This window comes from Ovis aries, chromosome 15, assembly GCF_016772045.2.
Source record: "Ovis aries strain OAR_USU_Benz2616 breed Rambouillet chromosome 15, ARS-UI_Ramb_v3.0, whole genome shotgun sequence".
NCBI classification, from domain to species: Eukaryota; Metazoa; Chordata; class Mammalia; order Artiodactyla; family Bovidae; genus Ovis; species Ovis aries.
In genome coordinates, this window is record NC_056068.1 from 696,584 (window position 1) to 715,514 (window position 18,931).

General features: G+C 38.1%; 1 pseudogene; it reads right to left on the reverse strand.

The window, feature by feature from the left end:
- Positions 1-264: 264 nt before the first annotated feature.
- LOC106990675 (olfactory receptor 4P4-like) lies at positions 265-3,519 on the reverse strand (annotated as a pseudogene).
- Between the last annotated feature and the right edge of the window lie 15,412 nt (positions 3,520-18,931).

Here is an 18,931-nt window from a genome sequence, read left to right on the forward strand (position 1 = left end):
TTTTAACCACATAGTTTGGCTATTTTGCATAAACATAGTCCTTAATTGTTAAGACAGATGAATGAGGGTAAGAATAATGCTTAAAATTATGTAAGGTGCCAGTGTAGAAACATAGAACAACAGACAGGATATGCTTTTTTTTTTTTTTTTTTTTTTTTTGTCTTTTTCACTTATCTCTCCTAGCAGAGGTGATGGGAATGGATCTTATTCCCAGCCATGGTCTCATGGAACGTCGTGATGAAACGTCAAAAAGCTTCAGAAAACTTACTTTCTTTCCAGAAGTACAAGACGATGCCAACTTTCCTTCCTCTCCGTGTTTCTCAGCATGTAGATCAGAGGGTTGAACATTGGGGCAATGATGATGTGAAAAAGAGCTAACATTTTATCATCTGGGAAATTTGTCGCTTGTCTGATGTAAATGAATGATGCAGGTGCAAAAAACAGGACTACAACTGTGATATGAGAACTGCCAGTGGAGAAAGCTTTGTTGTGGCTCTGCATGGAGTATGCCTTGATGCCAAACAATATAAAAAAGTAAGACAGCATCAAGACAGCAAAGGTCACCAAAACAACTAGACCTGAATTAGCAATCAGTAAGAAACTTATCATGCATGTATTCAAGCAGACCAGATTCAGCAAAGAATACACCTCACAGAAGTAGTGATCTAACTCATAAGGGTCAGAAGATGCTGAAAAGAAACTGACTGGCAGAGTGTATAAATGTCCCAGTACAGCAGGCAATGATGATGGCATTACACCTCTGTCTACTCATGCTGACGGTGTAGTGCAGGGGCTTACAGATGGCCACCTAACGGTCATAGGCCATTCCAGTGAGATTAAAGATCTCAATGCCTCGAAAGAAATGCATGGCAAAGAGCTGTGCCACGCAGTTACTATAGGAAATGGTCCTGATTACTGAAAGTAGGTCAGTTATTAGCTTGGCTATCACCCTAGATGTGTAGCAAAGGACACAGTTCAGTTCAGTTCAGTCACTCAGTCATGTCTGACTCTTTGCAACTCCATGAATAGGAGCATGCCAGGCCTTCATGTCCATCACTTAATCCTGGCGTTCACTCAAACTCATGTCCATCGAATCTGTGATGCCATCCAGCCATCTCATCCTCAGTCATCTCCTTCTCCTCCTGCCCCCAATCCCTCCCAGAATCAAACTCTTTTCCTATGGGTCAAATATTCACATGAGGTAGCCAAAGTACTGGAGTTTCAGCTGTAGCATCATTCCTTCCAAAGAAATCACAGGACTGATCTCCTTCACCATGGACTGGTTGGATCTCCTTGCAATCCAAGGGACTCTCAAGTGTCTTCTCCAACACCATAGTTAAAAAGCATCAATTCTTCGGCTCTCAGCTTTCTTCACAGTCCAACCCACATTCAGACATAACCACTGTAAAAACCATAGCCTGATTCAGTTCAGTTCAATTCAGTCGCTCAGTCGTGTCCGAATCTTTGAGACCCCATGAATCGCAGCACGCCAGGCCTCCCTGTTCATCACAATCTCCCAGAGTTCACTCAGACTCACGTCCATCGAGTCTGTGATGCCATCCAGCCATCTCATCCTCGGTCATCCCCTTCTCCTCCTGCCCCCAATCCCTCTCAGCATTAGAACTTTTTTCCAGTGAGTCAACTCTTCTCATGAGGTGGCCAAAGTACTGGAGTTCCAGCTTTAGCATCATTCCTTCCAAAGAAATCCCAGGGTTGATCTTCAGAATGGACTGCTTGGATCTCCTTCAGTCCAAGGGACTCTCAAGAGTCTTCTCCAGCACCGCAGTTCAAAAGCATAAATACATCGGCACTAAGCCTTCTTCACAGTCCAACTCTCACATCCATAAATGACCACAGGAAAAACCATAGCCTTGACTAGACTGACCTTAGTTGGCAAAGTAATGTCTCTGCTTTTGAATATGCTATCTAGGTTTGTCATAACTTTTCTTTCAAGGAGTAAGCGTCTTTTGATTTCATGGCTGCAGTCACCATCTGCAGTGATTCTGGAGCCCCAAAAAATAAAGTCTGACACCGTTTCCACCGTTTCCCCATTTATTTCCCATGAACTGATGCGACCGGATGCCATGATCTTCATTTTCTGAATGTTGAGCTTTAAGCCAACTTTTTCGCTCTTCTCTTTCACTTTCATCAAGAGGCTTTTTAATTCCTCTTCACTTTCTGCCATAAGGGTGGTGTCATCTGCATATCTGAGGTTATTGATATTCTCCCAGCAATCTTGATTTCAGCTTGTGTTTCTTCCAGTCCAGGGTTTCTCATGATGTACTCTGCATAGAAGTTAAATAAGCAGGGTGACAATATACAGCCTTGATGTACTCCTTTTCCTATTTGGAACCAGTCTGTTGTTCCATGTCCAGTTCTAACTGTTCCTTTCTGACCTGCATACAGATTTCTCAAGAGGCAGGTCAGGTGGTCTGGTATTCCCATTTCTTTCAGAATTTTCCACAGTTTATTGTGATCCACACTGTCAAAGGCTTTGCATAGTCAATAAAGCAGAAATAGATGTTTTTCTGGGACTCTCTCGCTTTTTCCATGATCCAACATATGTTGGCAATTTGATCTCTGGTTCCTCTGCCTTTTCTAAAACCAGCTTGAACATCAGGAAGTTCACAGTTCACGTATTGTTGAAGCCTGGCTTGGAGAATTTTGAGCATTACTTTACTAGCATGTGAGATGAGTGCAATTGTGCAGTAGTTTGAGCATTCTTTGGCATTGCCTTTCTTGGGGATTGGAATGAAAACCTGACCTTTTCCCGTCCTGTGGCCACTGCTGAGCTTTCCAAATTTCCTGGCATATTGAGTGCAGCACTTTCACAGCATCATCTTTCAGGATTTGAAATAGCTCAACTGGAATTCCATCCCCTCCACTAGCTTTGTTCATGGTGATGCTTCCTAAGGCCTACTGGACTTCACATTTCACCATGTCTGGCTCTAGGTGAGTGAGCAAACCATCGTGATTATCTGGATTGTGAAGATCTTTTTTGTGCACTTCTGTGTATTCTTGCCACTTCTTCTTAGTATCTTTTGCTTCTGTTAGTTCCATATCATTTCTGTCCTTTATTGAGCCCATCTTTACATGAATGTTTCCCTTGGTATCTCTAATTTTTTTTAAGAGATCTCTAGTCTTTCCCATTCTGTTGTTTTCCTCTGTTTCTTTTCATTGATCGCTGAGGAAGGCTTTCTTACCTTTCCTTGCTATTCTTTGGAATTCGACATTCCGATGCTTATATCTTTCCTTTTCTCCTTTGCTTTTCACTTCTCTTCTTTTCACAGCTATTTGTATTGCCTCCTTAGACAGCCATTTTGCTGAGAGATAATAAAAGAAAAAATACATGGGTTGCTCAATGAGCTGACTGCAGGTGATAGAAATCATGATGAGCACATTTCGTATCCAAATAGCAATGTAGCAAAATAAAAACAAGATGAAGCAAAAGATTTCAGTGTTCCTGTTTTTGGAAAGTTTCAAAAGAATAAATACAGTGACATTATTGCATTTTTCCATGGTTAGTTTGATGAAACACGTAAATCACCTGAAATGATCTAATTCATGAACCAATATTTAGAAGTGCTTATTGAGAAGAGGATCCTATGATTTTAAAGGCATTAATTATTAATAGGTTTAATAGGACTCATTTAAGTGTCTCTGAATAAAATCAGATACTCAAAATACTCTCTACTAAGAATCTGTGCTAATGTATACTGACTAATTTATGTTAGTTCTTCCAGCAAATTGTGATCAGCAACTGTGTTAGTCGACATGAATGTCTTTTATCAATCCACAATAGAGTTTTGAATGTTTCTGAAAAGACGACAGTGGTTGGTTAACAATGTGCTCCATCAAAAACTTTTAAAATAATGAATCATAAAAATAAGCTAGGATAAATTCTTTTCAGATGTTTTCATGGTGTCTGCATTTTCATACTATATATTTTCATAATCAGCCTCATACTTGGCTTCTTGATCAATTTCCGTTTAGATGTACCGTTCAATTCTCCCTATGATGAATAAGTTAACTTTGTTACCTACATGGTGAATAATTGCATTGTAATAGAGATAGAATTTTAAAATAAATAAAATTTGTTTCCATAGCAGAATTTTAAGATCTTTGCTAAATTAAAATAAACTAATTTTAGGAATTTGTTTAAAGACAAATTTATTGAGAAGTAGCTTCTGATCAGTCCCCATATCAGACCATGGTATATTAGCCAGTAAGTAGAAAGGCTATTCACTTCAATTTGAATAAAATAATAATGTTGAATATACTACTACCTTGAAGCATTCACTATATATTTCAAATATGTCTTTTATCATGACTAAAAATATTAAAGCATTTATATAATTTAAATTTCTTTCTAAAGAAAAATTAGGAATAATATCAGAAAAGTCAATTAATCAATTTGCATTTATTAGGAGTTTACTAAAAATTGTCCTTGAAGGTTAGGTGTCTTTTTATCCAGATGGCTACAGCTATTCTTAATTTCTTACCTGGCATTCTTCCTTGATTCATCTTCCTCATTGACATAAGAGTACTATGATTAACTTCACATATTTTAATGTCTTTAAAAATAATGATTACAATCTAATCATTCATTATATTTTGGGGATATCCCTCATTATATGTCTTAACTAAGCCACTAAATTCAGACATAAATTTTGCAAGGTAGTTAGTGTATTTAATCTTCTTCTTTTTTTAAAACCCCCAAAAAATATTCTTTAGAATTCAGATTGACTCTGGGAAAATTTTGATCACAGGTGAGAAAGATTTTTTAAAAAATCATAAAATAGTGTACACATGGCAAGGTGAGTGTGTTAAAATAAATGTACACAGAAATAAATTATGTTCAGGGGTTAAATAATTGTATATAATAACATATATAGTATGCAGCAAACTAGGGTTTATTTCTGACTTCATTGCCTATTTTACAACATTTCAAAAAGGAAAAACAAAGAAAAAACAAAGCAATAAGATAGATTTAACATTAACCCCACTTCACCGAACTCTGAAATTTGCATAGATTTCTTAAACCTTCTAGATAAAACTATGATACCTCCTGAATCAATCATTGTTCCATTCTAGTCACAAAAACTTGAATTTTAAAAATGTGTAAATGGAAACACAGAACATAGTTAGGCTAAAGTCTCTATGAGAAACCACAAACCAAGTCAGCTCTGAACTGTCATAAATAAGCCACTCAAAAATGTAACAAGCATACATTTAATCTTTAGGAAGCAATTTCATATTCTTTCAAGTGAGAGCACTAACAGTGCATCTCAACTCTTAGCCATGTAAAATAATAGGCAGGAGAAATGTATTTAGGAGCATGTCCTAGCATTGCCACTTCTTATATCTGTGAACTTGAAAACTCCTGGCTCTGTGAAATGAAGAAATTAGCTTCATTGTTTTAATAACCCTTTCCATTATTATGTCTTTTTCAGAGTAAAAATTAGCTTAATATTGTTTAAAGTTTTACTGACCTTCTCCTTTGAGTTATAACAATGTCTTTTTTTTTAATATGCAGTCATCCTGCAGTATTATTTTATGACTTTGATCTTATTTTTCCAGAATCTGTTATTCCACCCTCAGTTTACTCTCAGATCCTCCTTGAATTTCCTGATCCCTTAATCAAAAACTTTCCTAGGCTATAGAATTTACAATAAAGCATATTTTAAAAGCAACAGCTAATTAATATTTTTTAACCCAGTAGTTTAAAATATATTGCAACAAATACCACATGTTTATGGAAGCTCCTGGCAAGGAAGAAAAAGACATAATTTACTCACATATTTCCCTCTGCACTTATTTTGAATCTATTCTTCTTGTATAGTTTCTGTCCTGTCTTCATTGAAATAATAGTCATCCTTTAACTGCTCAAGTGATTTCCTTTCAAGTTTCTAACTTGAATGCTACTGCTGAGTTTCACTTTCTAATTTTCCCCATCTGTAAATAAAGAGTACAACATTTACATAATTTAGTAACTACTGTCAAATCAAATAAAATAAATGATGGGGGTTTATTCCACAGAAAAAAAAGTTTGAGGGTAAGAAGAGTATTTTGTTATCCAAAACTAGTCAAATTGACTTTTATAGACTCTCTATTTATATTACCACATCATTCCTGAGGGGTTTAGGCACAAAACTCTGTAAAGTTTTAAGTAAACTTTATATCCTTAAGGTATATATATTTCTTCCCAAAAGGTTGCTTACTTAGTTCAAGTTAATTATGTATATAGGGTTTCCCAGGTGGCTCAGTGTTAAAGAATACACCTGCCAATGCAGAAGAAGTGAGTTTGTTCTGTGGGTCAGGAAGATACCCTGGAGAAGGAAATGGCAACCCACTCCAGTATTCTTGCCTGGAAATCCCATGAAAAGAGGAGCTTAACAGGCTACAGTCCATGGGGTCGCAAAGATTCAGACATGGCCTAGCGTCTAAACAGCAACAATAATTATACGTATGTTCCCAAATAATCCACTCACGAGTTTCCTTTTAGATCTAAGTTATCAGAGCAACTCTAGAATTTGACTATAAATGCCCTGCAAAAGAGGTAAACCTGAACCATGTTAGAATCCCTTAATGACTAAGATCTGCTATTTATGCAATTTGAATTTCTTTTCTCCTTGCTATTATATGATGTAACCTATAGTCAGTCCTTCTGTTAAATAATTTTCATCCATCCTCATGTAGTGTTTTCATCTTTGTCTCCAAGGGGGCAAAATGAATGTTCTTTAATGTATTTCCAGTTAAGATGATTTTTCCTGGAAAACTACAGATATATAGAACTTTCTTTCATATCTTTCTAGGTTTACAAAAAACTTATTAGACTAATTTGTCAACAGTGGAGTCGAGCATTGTGTAATTTTGCTCTCATAATTTTTCAACAGCTTTTCCTCTTTTTACGTCTATATTAAAACTAATGCTTGCTTCTGCTCTACTCTATGAGCCTCATTAATAATAGCAAATATTTACTATCTGTAAGGTATGAGCTAACTGATGAGGTTTAGCTTATTAATCTTTATAACAACCCTAAGAGGTAGATAACTCTTATCAGCTCTATTGCACAGATGAAGAAACTGGGGTGTAAAAAGTATGTTAACAAGTGATCCTCAAGAGATAGAAGTTATCGTAGTCTTTGATGGTGAATACAGAAAGCACTAAACTTAACTTTCTTCTTCTTATTTTTTTTTTTCCTTTTTCATTATAGTATTCGTTTTAATATAATAGTGACTTAATTACTATAACCCAGATGATTTTTAGGCATGTAACCCTGATCACATCATCTCAAAATCCAACAAAATTAACTACATTTTCCATTCAATTTTTTGTAAGTAGAATTGGTGTTTGATTAGCAGCTATTTCGAATCTAGAAGTCCTATTTATGTCACATTATAAAACAGTACCAGTGGAATAATTAATCTGTAAAATAATTTATTGTTCTCTGATTCCACATATATCTCATCTAGCTGCCCCTCCCCCCATCTTTTTGTTGTTGTTGTTGTTGTTAAGATGCAGAGAGGGCAATGGCAACCCACTCCCGTACTCTTGCCTGGAAAACCCCATAGACGGAGGAGCCTGGTGGGCTGCAGTCCATGGGATCGCTGAGAGTTGGACACGACTGAGTGACTTCACTTTCACTTTTTATTTTCATGCATTGGAGAAGGAAATGGCAACCCACTCCAGTGGAGAGTCCCAGAGATGGAGGGAGCCTGGTGAGCTTCCATTTATGGGGTCACTGAGTCGAACATGACTGAAGCAACATAGCAGCAGCAGCAGCAGTTGTTAAGATGTGGTTAGAATGTTTAACACTAAACTCTTACAGCATTTTTCATTTTACATCCCTCAGAATATAGATTAAGTGACTGAACATAGGAGAAATAATGATGTAGAGAGAGAATACTAAATGAAACATGGTGTGCTGGACTGAATTGTGGAATATAAAGAAAATGTGAATATAATTGCTACATCAAAGAGATATATGATTCCCATTCTCACTGCACCATTATTCACAATAACCACAACACGGAAACTACCTATGTGTCCACTGTCAGAAGAATGGATAAATAAATTGTGATATATGCCTGTATTTGTATATGCATATACAAAAGAAGGAAATCTTGCCATGTTAATAACATAGATGGAACTTGAGAGCATTATAATAAAAGAAGTAAGACAGACACACAAAGGCAAATACCATATAATTGTACTTATATGTGAAATCTTAAAAAAAGAAAAGCAAAACAAACTTGAATTTATAGATTCAGGGAATAGATTGCTGGTTGCCCGAGGTGGGTGGAAGGAGTGTGACAAAATGGGTGAAGAGAGTCAAAAAGTCCAAAGTTGCAGTTATCAAATTTATTTATAAAATAAATAAATCTTTCCTGGATATATAGTGTATAGAATGATGGTTTTAGTTAACAATATTGTATTTTACATTTGAAAATTGCTAAGAAAGTAAATATTGAACATACTTACCACAAGAAAAAATTGCAAATTTGTGGGGTGATGAATGTCAATGGCTTATTTTGGTGATCACTTAAATATATCAGTTCAGTTCAGTTCAGTCGCACAGTCGTGTCTGACTCTTTGCAACCCCATGAATCGCAGCATGCCAGGCCTCTCTGTCCGTCACCAACTCCCGGAGTATACCCAAACTCATGTCCATTGAGTCAGTGATGCCATCCAGCCATCTCATCCTCTGTTGTCCCCTTCTCCTCCTGCTCCCAATCACTCCCAGCATCAGGGCCTTTTCCAATGAGTCAACTCTTTGCATGAGGTGGCCAAAGTATTGGAGTTTCAGCTTCAGCATCAATCCTGCTAATGAACACCCAGGATTGATTTCCTTTAAGGTGGACTGGTTGGATCTCCTTGCAGTATTTTATATATATAAAATTTATGCACTAAAAGTTAATTATGTAGTTATATGTTAATATGCTTCAATTTGAAAAATGATGTCAACTTATTACTCCTGGTAGCCACTACAAGAAGTACTAAGTAATTTCTGTGGAAATATTTAGGTAAAGTCTCAAGTCTCATTTAGTGGAATTTGTGCTTAGAATTTTACCAGAAAATGTTTTTAGTGCTAGGTCAATACTGTTTCAAATAAGAATTTTGATCACTAATAATGCTCTATAAATAGAAATTCATACTAATAAGGGAAATGCAATAATGAAAACAAATAATTACCTTTTAAAGATGCCAGCTGTTTCAAATCCTGAAAGATGATGCTGTGAAAGTGCTGCACTCAATATGCCAGCAAATTTGGAAAACTCAGCAGTGGCCACAGGACTGGAAAAGCTCAGTTTTCATTCCAATTCCAAAGAAAGGCAATGCCAAAGAATGCTCAAACTACCACACAGTTGCACTCATCTCACACGCTAGTAAAGTAATGCTCAAAATTCTCCAAGCCAGACTTCAGCAATATGTGAACCGTGAACTTCCAGATGTTCAAGCTGGTTTTCGAAAAGGCAGAGGAACCAGAGATCAAATTGCCAACATCTGCTGTATCATGGAAAAGGAAGAGAGTTCCAGAAAAGCATCTATTTCTGCTTTATTGACTATGCCAAAGTCTTTGACTGTGTGGATCACAATAAACTGTGGAAAATTCTGAAAGAGATGGGAATACCAGACCACCTGACCTGCCTCTCGAGAAATTTGTATGCAAGTCAGGAAGCAACAGTTAGAACTGGACATGGAACAACAGACTGGTTCCAAATAGGAAAAGGAGTACGTCAAGGCTGTATATTGTCACCCTGCTTATTTAACTTATATGCAGAGTACATCATGAGAAACGCTGGACTGGAAGAAACACAAGCTGGAATCAAGATTGCCAGGAGAAATATCAATAACCTCAGGTATGCAGATGACACCACCCTTATGGTAGAAAGTGAAGAGCAGCTAAAAAGCCTCTATTTTTTTTTTTTTTAGGCTTCTTTTTTTTTTTTTTTACTATTTATTTTTTTATTTTTTTAAATTTTAAAATCTTTCATTCTTACATGCGTTCCCAAACATGACCCCCCCTCCCACCTCCCTCCCTAAAAAGCCTCTTGATGAAAGTGAAAGAGGAGGTGAAAATGTTGGCTTAAAGCTCAACATTCAGAAAACGAAGATCATGGCATCTGGTCCCATCACTTCATGGGAAATAAATGGGGAAACAGTAGAAACAGTGTAAGATTTTTTGGGGGGGGGGCTCCAAAATCACTGCAGATGGTGACTGCAGCCATGAAATTAAAAGACGCTTACTCCTTGGAAGAAAAGTTATGACCAACCTAGATAGTATATTCAAGAGCAGAGACATTACTTTGCCGACTAAGTTCCTTCTAGTCAAGGCTATGGTTTTTCCAGTGATCATGTATGGATGTGAGAGTCAGACTGTGAAGAAGGCTGAGTGCTGAAGAACTGATGTGTTTGAGCCGTGATGTTGAGGGTGCCTTGGACTGCAGGGAGATCCAACCAGTCCATTCTGAAGGAGATCAACCCTGGGATTTCTTTTGAAGGAATGATGTTAAAGATGAAGCTCCAGTACTTTGGCCACCTCATGCGAAGAGTTGACTCATTGGAAAAGACTCTGATGCTGGGAAAGATTGGGGGCAGGAGGAGAAGGGGACGACCCAGGGTGAGATGGCTGGATGGCATCACGGACTCAATGGACGTGAGTCTGAGTGAACTCCAGGAGATGGTGATGGACAGGGAGGCCTGGCGTGCTGCAATTCATGGGATCGCAAAGAGTCAGATACGACTGAGTGACTGAACTGAACTGAAAGATGCCAGCAAAGGTCCATTTAGTCAAGGCTATGTTTTTTCCAGAAGTCATGTATGGATGTGAGAGTTGAACTATAAAGAAAGTTGAGCACTGAAGAATTGATGCTTTTGAACTGTGGTGTTTGAGAAGACTCTTGATAGTCTCTTCGTCTGCAAGGAGATCCAATCAGACCATCCTAAAGGAAATCAATCTTGAATATTCATTGGACCATTGGACGTACTGGTGCTGAAGGTGAAACTCCAATAGTTTGGCCACCTGATGTGAAGAACTGACTCATTTGAAAAGACCCTGATGCTGGGAAAGATTGAGGGTGGGAGAAGGGGATGACAGAGAATGACATGGTAAAAAGCATTAAGAACATCTGCTCAGATTTAGTCAATATTGATGGGTGTATCATTTAGCTTGCTGATACGTCACAATGTTTGTAAATACCAAGGCTCAAGGTCTAGTGAAAGTCAGTTCTGTCATCTTGGACCTATTTGACTCTAACCAGTTTTCTTATGGTAGTGTCATTCCTAACAAAATCCATTTATCTAACTAATTGTAATCCAATTTTAGAAAATCCTGATCATGCATAACTCTTAGTATTTTTCATACCGTTTTTTTGTTTTGTTTTGTTGTTTTACTGAAAACACACTTCCTTTCCTTTAGCAACCAAGAACTAACTTTTATATTAGCTTTTTATAGATTGGTGAGCATAAATACCAGTGATAATTTCTAAAACCCTTGCTTTCTTAGAACATTTTCGGATAGCACCAAACATTATTCATTTATGGTCCCAAATCTCCTTAGTTTCTCTGTAAAAGGAAATTAGTGTTTAGTAGTAAATGTTTGGAGAGGGAAATGGCAACCCACTCCAGTGTTCTTGTCTGGAGAATCTCAGGGACAGGGAGGCCTGGCGGGCTGCCGTCTATGGGGTCGCACAGAGTCGGACATGACTGAAGTGACTTAGCAGCAGCAGCAGTAAATGTTTCAAAATCTTATTTTATTTGGAAATGATCTAACTATTCAATAGACTTCCAGCACTTAGCACACTTAGCACAACCCTTAGAAATTTAAGTTATGCCAATCTGGAGAGACTATTTTAGACAGATATTTCTAAAGAATAATTATTCTTAATACAGTTTATATAAAAGCTCATATCTCATTTACTTTTTTTAGAAGTTTCTTCTCTTGAGGTAATTTCCTTGTTGACAAACTTGTAACAAATATAATATTTAACTTATATTAAACCTAGGTATAATGAAAATATTCCATTTAATGTTAATTACTGAATATTAAATACTGAATGTTAAATATTGAATATTTCCCAGCTCACATGAACTTGGAATTTATTGTTTAGTTTAGAATTACTTGATTTGTAAGCACTTACCTTTTTTTAAGCCAATTAAATAGACCTCATTTACAAATTAACTTCAAAAATATTACCCAGAGACAAAGACATACCACAACATATTTAGACAGACAGTGCAAGACCTAGCTTCATTTTCTAAGTTTAGTCACGAATTAGATACTACAATATAAAATTTACTAGTTTATAAAAAACAGTTGAAATAAATAAAATTTTCAAAGTCTTTTCCCCCTTTTTCCTCAGAGTCAGGAGTTAGAGATGGTCTAGATAAGTGTTCCTGAGAGCCCTGGTCTCAAGGCACAGGGAAAGAAAATCAAGTTCTAACAAAATGGCGGAAGGTCTAAACCACATGGTGGCCAGACAAAGCAAAATGGCCATCAAAAATCACAACACAGAACACAGAGTTAAAGCACACACATTTAAACCTGGAAGTCCTCATCAGACACTCCCTTAAATAAAAGAATACAGTCTCTCAGAAAACCTCCTATAGAGACACAGAACTTCAGAGAAAGGAAAATATCTCAGGTCTTCAAAAATTTCAAAGTTAGGAAAGGAAGCCACATTGAAAGAAGAAGGGGGAGGAGGCGGGAGAAGGGAGCAAAAGTGGTGGCCTTACAGACGTCTCCTGCCACCTGGAGATACCCAGGAATTATGGGACTCTACCCTCCTGCAGAGAAAGGAGGATTGGAACTCGGCCCTACCAGAAATCAGACCAGACCAGAACCAGAATTCTAGTTCTCTGCCAAGAGGAGGTGATCAGTCTCTAGCTCAGGCTAAGGGCCCTTCGACCAGATTCCTGCGTCCAGGATCAGTGGACTAGAAAAATGGGGAAGGATAGGAAGGGTTAAGGAGAGGAAAGAGAAAGGGAAGGGGAGAGAGGTCAATAAAGTCTGGGTCACCATTTGTTGCAGGAAGGGGGACCCCTTCCAGGGCCCAAAACTGGGCTCTTGTCTAACACTCGGAAATGAATTGTCCAAGGAATCACATGTGCTGACAAAGCAAGAGATTTTATTGGGAAAGGGAGGAAAGAGAGAGGGAAAGGGAGAGAGGTCAATAAAGTCTCTTGTTCCTTACCAGTCAGAGCACTCTGGACAGTTGTCCACTTCAGGAGGAGACCAGGGACAAAAGGGTCCCAGCTGTGGCCACTGGGTCTGGGTTTTATGGTGATGGGATTGGTTTCAGGGTGGTCTTTGGCCAATCATTTTAATTGAGTCTTTCCTGGTGGTGCACGCATCGCTCAGCCAAGATGGATGCTAACGAGAGGGGTTCTGGGAAGTGGACGGACACACGGTGTCTTCTTTAGACCTTTCCTGAACTCTTCCAGTTGGTGGTGGCTTATTAGTTCTGTATTCCTTATCAGGATCTCCTGTCATAAAACAACTCATGCAAACGGTTACTTGGTACTTGGCCAGGGTGGGTGGTTTCAATTAGTATGCTTCCCCTAACATAACCATATCTACACCACCATAATACTCCAAAAAAACTGATCAAGCTTCCAGCTATTTTGGTATGCACAAATTAGTACTGGTTTTGATTTTAAGTTTCTAAACTTCTGTTTTCAATAATTATATTCAAATGATGATAGAATATAAAATCTATGAGATAGTTTTTATTTTTTTAATTTACATCAATCTCCTTTCTTTTATAAAATTGCTTACATACAAGCTTCTTCACATTAATCATATGCTTTCTTTGAAAATAACCTTTTACACCCAACTTTCTTCATGGAACTTTTCATCTTGGTATTTCTCTGTGTATAGATTAAATGATTGAAAATAGGCATGATGATAATGTAAAATAGTGCAAGTACCTTATCCTCAGGGTAAAGTAGGTCTAAGGTCTAAGGTAACCAAAGACTCAAGGTCCAAAAAACAAGATGACTACTGTGATATGAGACCCACAGGTAAAGAGGGCTTTGCATCTTCCCTCAACTGAGTGGTTTCTTAAAGTGAATAATATGATGACATAAGAAACAAATAAGACAACAAAAACCATTCCTGAATTGGCAACCAGAAGGACAGCAGTGATGTAGATATCAGCACAAGCAATTTTAAGCATAGGAAAGATATCACAAAAATAGTGATCAGTTTCATTAGAACCACAAAAAGGCAACTGGATTATTATAGATAATTGAGGAAAAGAATGGGCAGCCCCACCAGCCCAAGTAGCCAAGACTAGAAGATTACATTTTGTCCTGTTCATGATAATCATATAGTGGAGAGGTTTACAAAGGGCAATGTCGCAATCAAAAATCATGGCAGTAAGAATGAAGACCACGATACTGCTAAAAAAAAAAAAATGCATTGCAAAAATCTGTAACATGAAATTATCATAAGAAATGTTTTTTGTCCTCCCCTAGCAGATCACCAATTAGTTTGGGAATAACACTAAGGTATAGCAGATGTCTATGAATGATAAGTGACTGAGGAAATAGTACATTGGTTGGTTAAAAAGAGGACTGCCTAGAATGGACACAAGGGTCAGAAGATTCCCTACCAACAGGATAACATAGCAGAATAGAAAGAGCACAAAGCAAAATGTTTGTATGTTCTGGTCATAAGAAAGTCCCAAAAGGATGAATTCTGAGATGTTTCTCTGGTTTTCCACATATTTGAGTTTGGTATATATTATATACAAATGAATTAGGTATGTGAAAACAAACAAATATAAAATTGGTGAAAATTAACAATATGAACACAAAAGTATAAACTTTACTAAAAACTAGTTTGGCATGAATATAATATTATTCTCAACTTACTGATTTAAGCAGCTTTATTTTTTAATTACTTTTTATTTTATAAATCTACTGTGGAACACTGTTGTAATGGGAATAATTATTTTACTGAATTTTATTTTTCAGTAATGACTTTAAACATTTAAATAAAATTTTGAAAGTTGAAACATATTTGTCAATTATATTATCTAGCTAACAAAGATTTTTAATTGACCAAAGTAAAAAAAAAATGCTTTTCCACATATTTTAAATACATATATATATAATGCATAAAATTGACCTTCCTTTTTCTAAAATATTTGTCCAAATTTTCTGAATTATCTGGGAGTGAATCATCAGGAAATGAAAATGTATTTAAGCATCCCAACCTAAACTGGTAAGTTCTTACAGAGTGTGCTCTTTATGGCTTATATGTGAAAATATTGCCAATGAATCATGCTAAGCCAGAGTGATTGCTCTAATATTAGAAAGTAAAGAATATTTGAGAGCTGCTGAGAAAAAGAAAGAATGTATTTAATGATGGAAATTGTGAAAAAATAGGAAATCCATTTATCCTATTTATAATTCAAGTGAAAGGTAATTAAAAATAATTACTGTCATTGAAGTTTGTGATGGCAATGATTAAAGCATAGGTGAAATAAACTGCCCACATATTTTTGAATTTATCATATGCCATGACTTTTGTTAGAAATTGCATATGTTTTATTTATAATCTAAAAAACTGGCATAAATGAAAAGACATAATACAGAAGAGAACTTTAGACAAACGTTGTAGTCAGATACACATATTGGTATTTGAGGCATTGATATTAATAAATAAATTAATTAATTAATTCATAGTTATACATGTTATGTAACTAACACATAATGTTAAAGACATTAAATTGAGCAAAATGAATGCTAGAGACAATGCGCCATGAGTGTCTCATCCATTGATGATGAATCAGCTGTCCTAAGAAGGTTTGCAAAAGCTAGTACAATTACCTTAGTCTGCATCTGATGTTACAAACAAATCTGTGCCCCAGAGGTCTATAAAGAATTCTTTCAGAGCAAGGATTATTGAAACCATCAACTCTAGTAACTGTCAAAATCAAGACCTATGTGTTTTATAGTCTTGGAAATTCTTATACATGCCATAGAATTAACAGGAAGACATTTAAAATATGATCTGTTGCCGGGAGCCAGCACGGGAGATCCCACCTATGACAAGGTCATGCAGAGAGGCCTGATGGGCAAGGCGAGTCAGGCCTCAGGGGTTCCCCCTGAGTTTCCCTGAGCATCTACCCAAAAAAAAAAAAAAAAAACAGAGTCTGCCTGCCTTATTGTACTGTTGCTTTTCCACTCTTCTGACACTCTCTGGAAAAAGTTAATTTAGGGCTTTAGTCTTCTGCATTTGAAAGGAATGTTTCAGTTCAAACCCCCTCTAGCTTGCCTAACAGGTTCCCCTAGACTTTTTACAGCTTGTGAATTGCTTGTAACCCCCCAACCGTGAGAGGCACAAAGCTTAAAGCATCTTAAAGATACAGAGCCTTTTCTAAAGAGCTAAAAATCATATTGGTGATGGATTTCACTGTTGACTCAATGATTGCTGCCAGGCCTCCATATTCATTATCTTTTAGGCACCTGGGAGGATATTAATCAATGTAATCAGGATATGGAAAAACATATATAGTAGTTTTGATGTTAGAAACACTAGACTTTTGAGTTAATTACTTTTTTTGTTATAAATCACTGTACTCCTTTTACTTGTTATAAATTGCTGTATCTCTGCTATGTAAGAATGTAACTTTATTTAGTGCTTTCTGAGAGTGGCATCAGACTTTGGGAAGATCAACACGAATAAGTCTTCTGGTTGACATACGCTTATCAGAAAATTGTAAAATGTTAATTGGCCCTTTTGGCCAGAAGATGATGTAAACCACCTAAGACTTGTATATACAAATAGGTATGCAGAGAAAAAAGCCTGGTTTTGATAAGAGTCTGGGCTGCTAATGCTGCATAATTTTGTATTACCCATTGATCTCTATGTACAACCAAAAAGGTATAAAAGGCCTTTCTAGACAATAGAGGCCAGGCAAGTCATTGGAAAGACTGGTTTCCCCCATGTCTCTTCCTTACTCTATTTTCTGGCTGAATTCCAATCTGGGGCGTGGAGGCTCACCATGTCTATTTACCTGCCCCGGCTTTTAAGTTCCACACGAGAGGGAGTGCAAGGTGGGGCACCCTCCGATATTCAAGAGGACGCTGGTGGCCTAACGTAGATGGTGCAAACTTCTTGCCCTGAAGTTTTATTAGCTCTCCACGTAAACCAAGTTATTCAGCCTCTTTTCTCCACTTAATTTTCCTACTACACTATTTCTTCCTAATCTAGTCTTATATTTCTAATTAAATAAATAAGTTTTTCCTCAATTGCATCGACCCCACTTCAAATTACCCTGGATCCACCCGGCAGTACAACAATGCACAAGCCTCCCACCACAACTCCAGAGGAGCCTGAATTCCTCATGTAGAGGAGAGCCCCATACAAACGGAAAATATTGAGGAAAAGCCCTGCCCACACAACTAGAGAGGAACTTCCTCACCACAACTAGAGAGATGACCACCCATCACAAAGAGAGAAGTTCAACCCCAAAACTAGTGAGGAAACTTTAGTGCTACAAGTAGAGAAGGCCCATCACCATGGAGCCCCCACATGATAAATGCAATAACAGGCACAACAGCAACTCAAGAGGAGGCCCGAGTACCTGCAGCAACTCTAGAGGAACCCTGCAATGAAACTCAAGAGATGCCCCATGCAGCAACTCAAGAAGTGCCACCTACTACAACTAGAGAGAAGCCCCAGCCACAAATTAAGAGCACTGTGTGCCCTGTAACAAGCTTAGAGCCCCCTGCCACAACTGGAAAGGAACACCCGTTCACAACTAAAGACGAACCTGCAAACCACAACTAGGGAAAAGGCCCCCCAAAATAGAGAGAAGCTCCCAATCAGATTGGAATAAGAGCAGAGCCAAACACTGCAACTTGAGAGAACTCCACCACAAATAGACATTAACCTCACTGAACATCACCACTAGAGCTGAGCACACCCACATATCACAATTAAATATAAACCCCCTGCAATGAGTACGAGGAGCCTAACATGCCACAAGCAAAAAGGATGCCCCCTGCCATGGCTAAAGAGTGTTCTCCTTCACTTCACAACTGGAAAATGCACCCCTTCACATGACAAGCAGAGAGAAACCACCCCAACCGCAGTTCAAGAGGAGCATTCCACCACAACTAGAGAGGAACCCCCATGCCACAACTAAAAAACAGTGCCCCCACCACAACTAGAGAGGAGTCTGCAAACTGCAACAGAGGAGCGGGGGTGGTGGGGGGAGCCATTAGTCTAGCCCCACTGCAATTAGAGTGGATCATGCCTTAACAACACAGTAGCCCACTGCACATCACAACTGCACAGGAGCCAGCCTGCTAATCACTCCTAGAGAGGAGCTGCACCATGCAGCTCAAGAGGAGGCCCCACAACAACTATAAAGGAACACCAAGTCACCTGTGGAAACTTGAGTGGATCCTCGGGTCACCCAATGTATCTTGACAGGAGCCCAATGCTGTCACAAGGAATGGGCCCTCCACGACAAAGACAGAGGAGTTCCCATCAAAACTGGAGAGGATTCCCTGGTCAGAACTAGAGAGGAGCCCTCTGGCACATTACACCTAGAGAGGAGCCCCTCTGCTGCAAATAGACACGAGGCCCCAGAAGTAAACCAACTACAACTATGAGCCCCTCACAACTACAGTGGAGCAATAACCTGAACACTAGTGAGGAGCCCCCAATGCCACAAGTAGAGAGAACACCCTTCCCACAGAGAACCCCCAAGGTGGCACCACCACAAATAGAGAGATGTCCCTCCTGAACTTGAGAGGAAGCCTATGCAACAACTCAAGAGAAGCCCATGGCCACAACGACAGAGGAGCTCATCCAGCAAAACTGGAGAGTGTCTCCAAACCACAACTAGAGAGGTGATCCTGGACATTGCACCTAGAAAGGGTCCCCTCCACCACAAATAGAGATGAA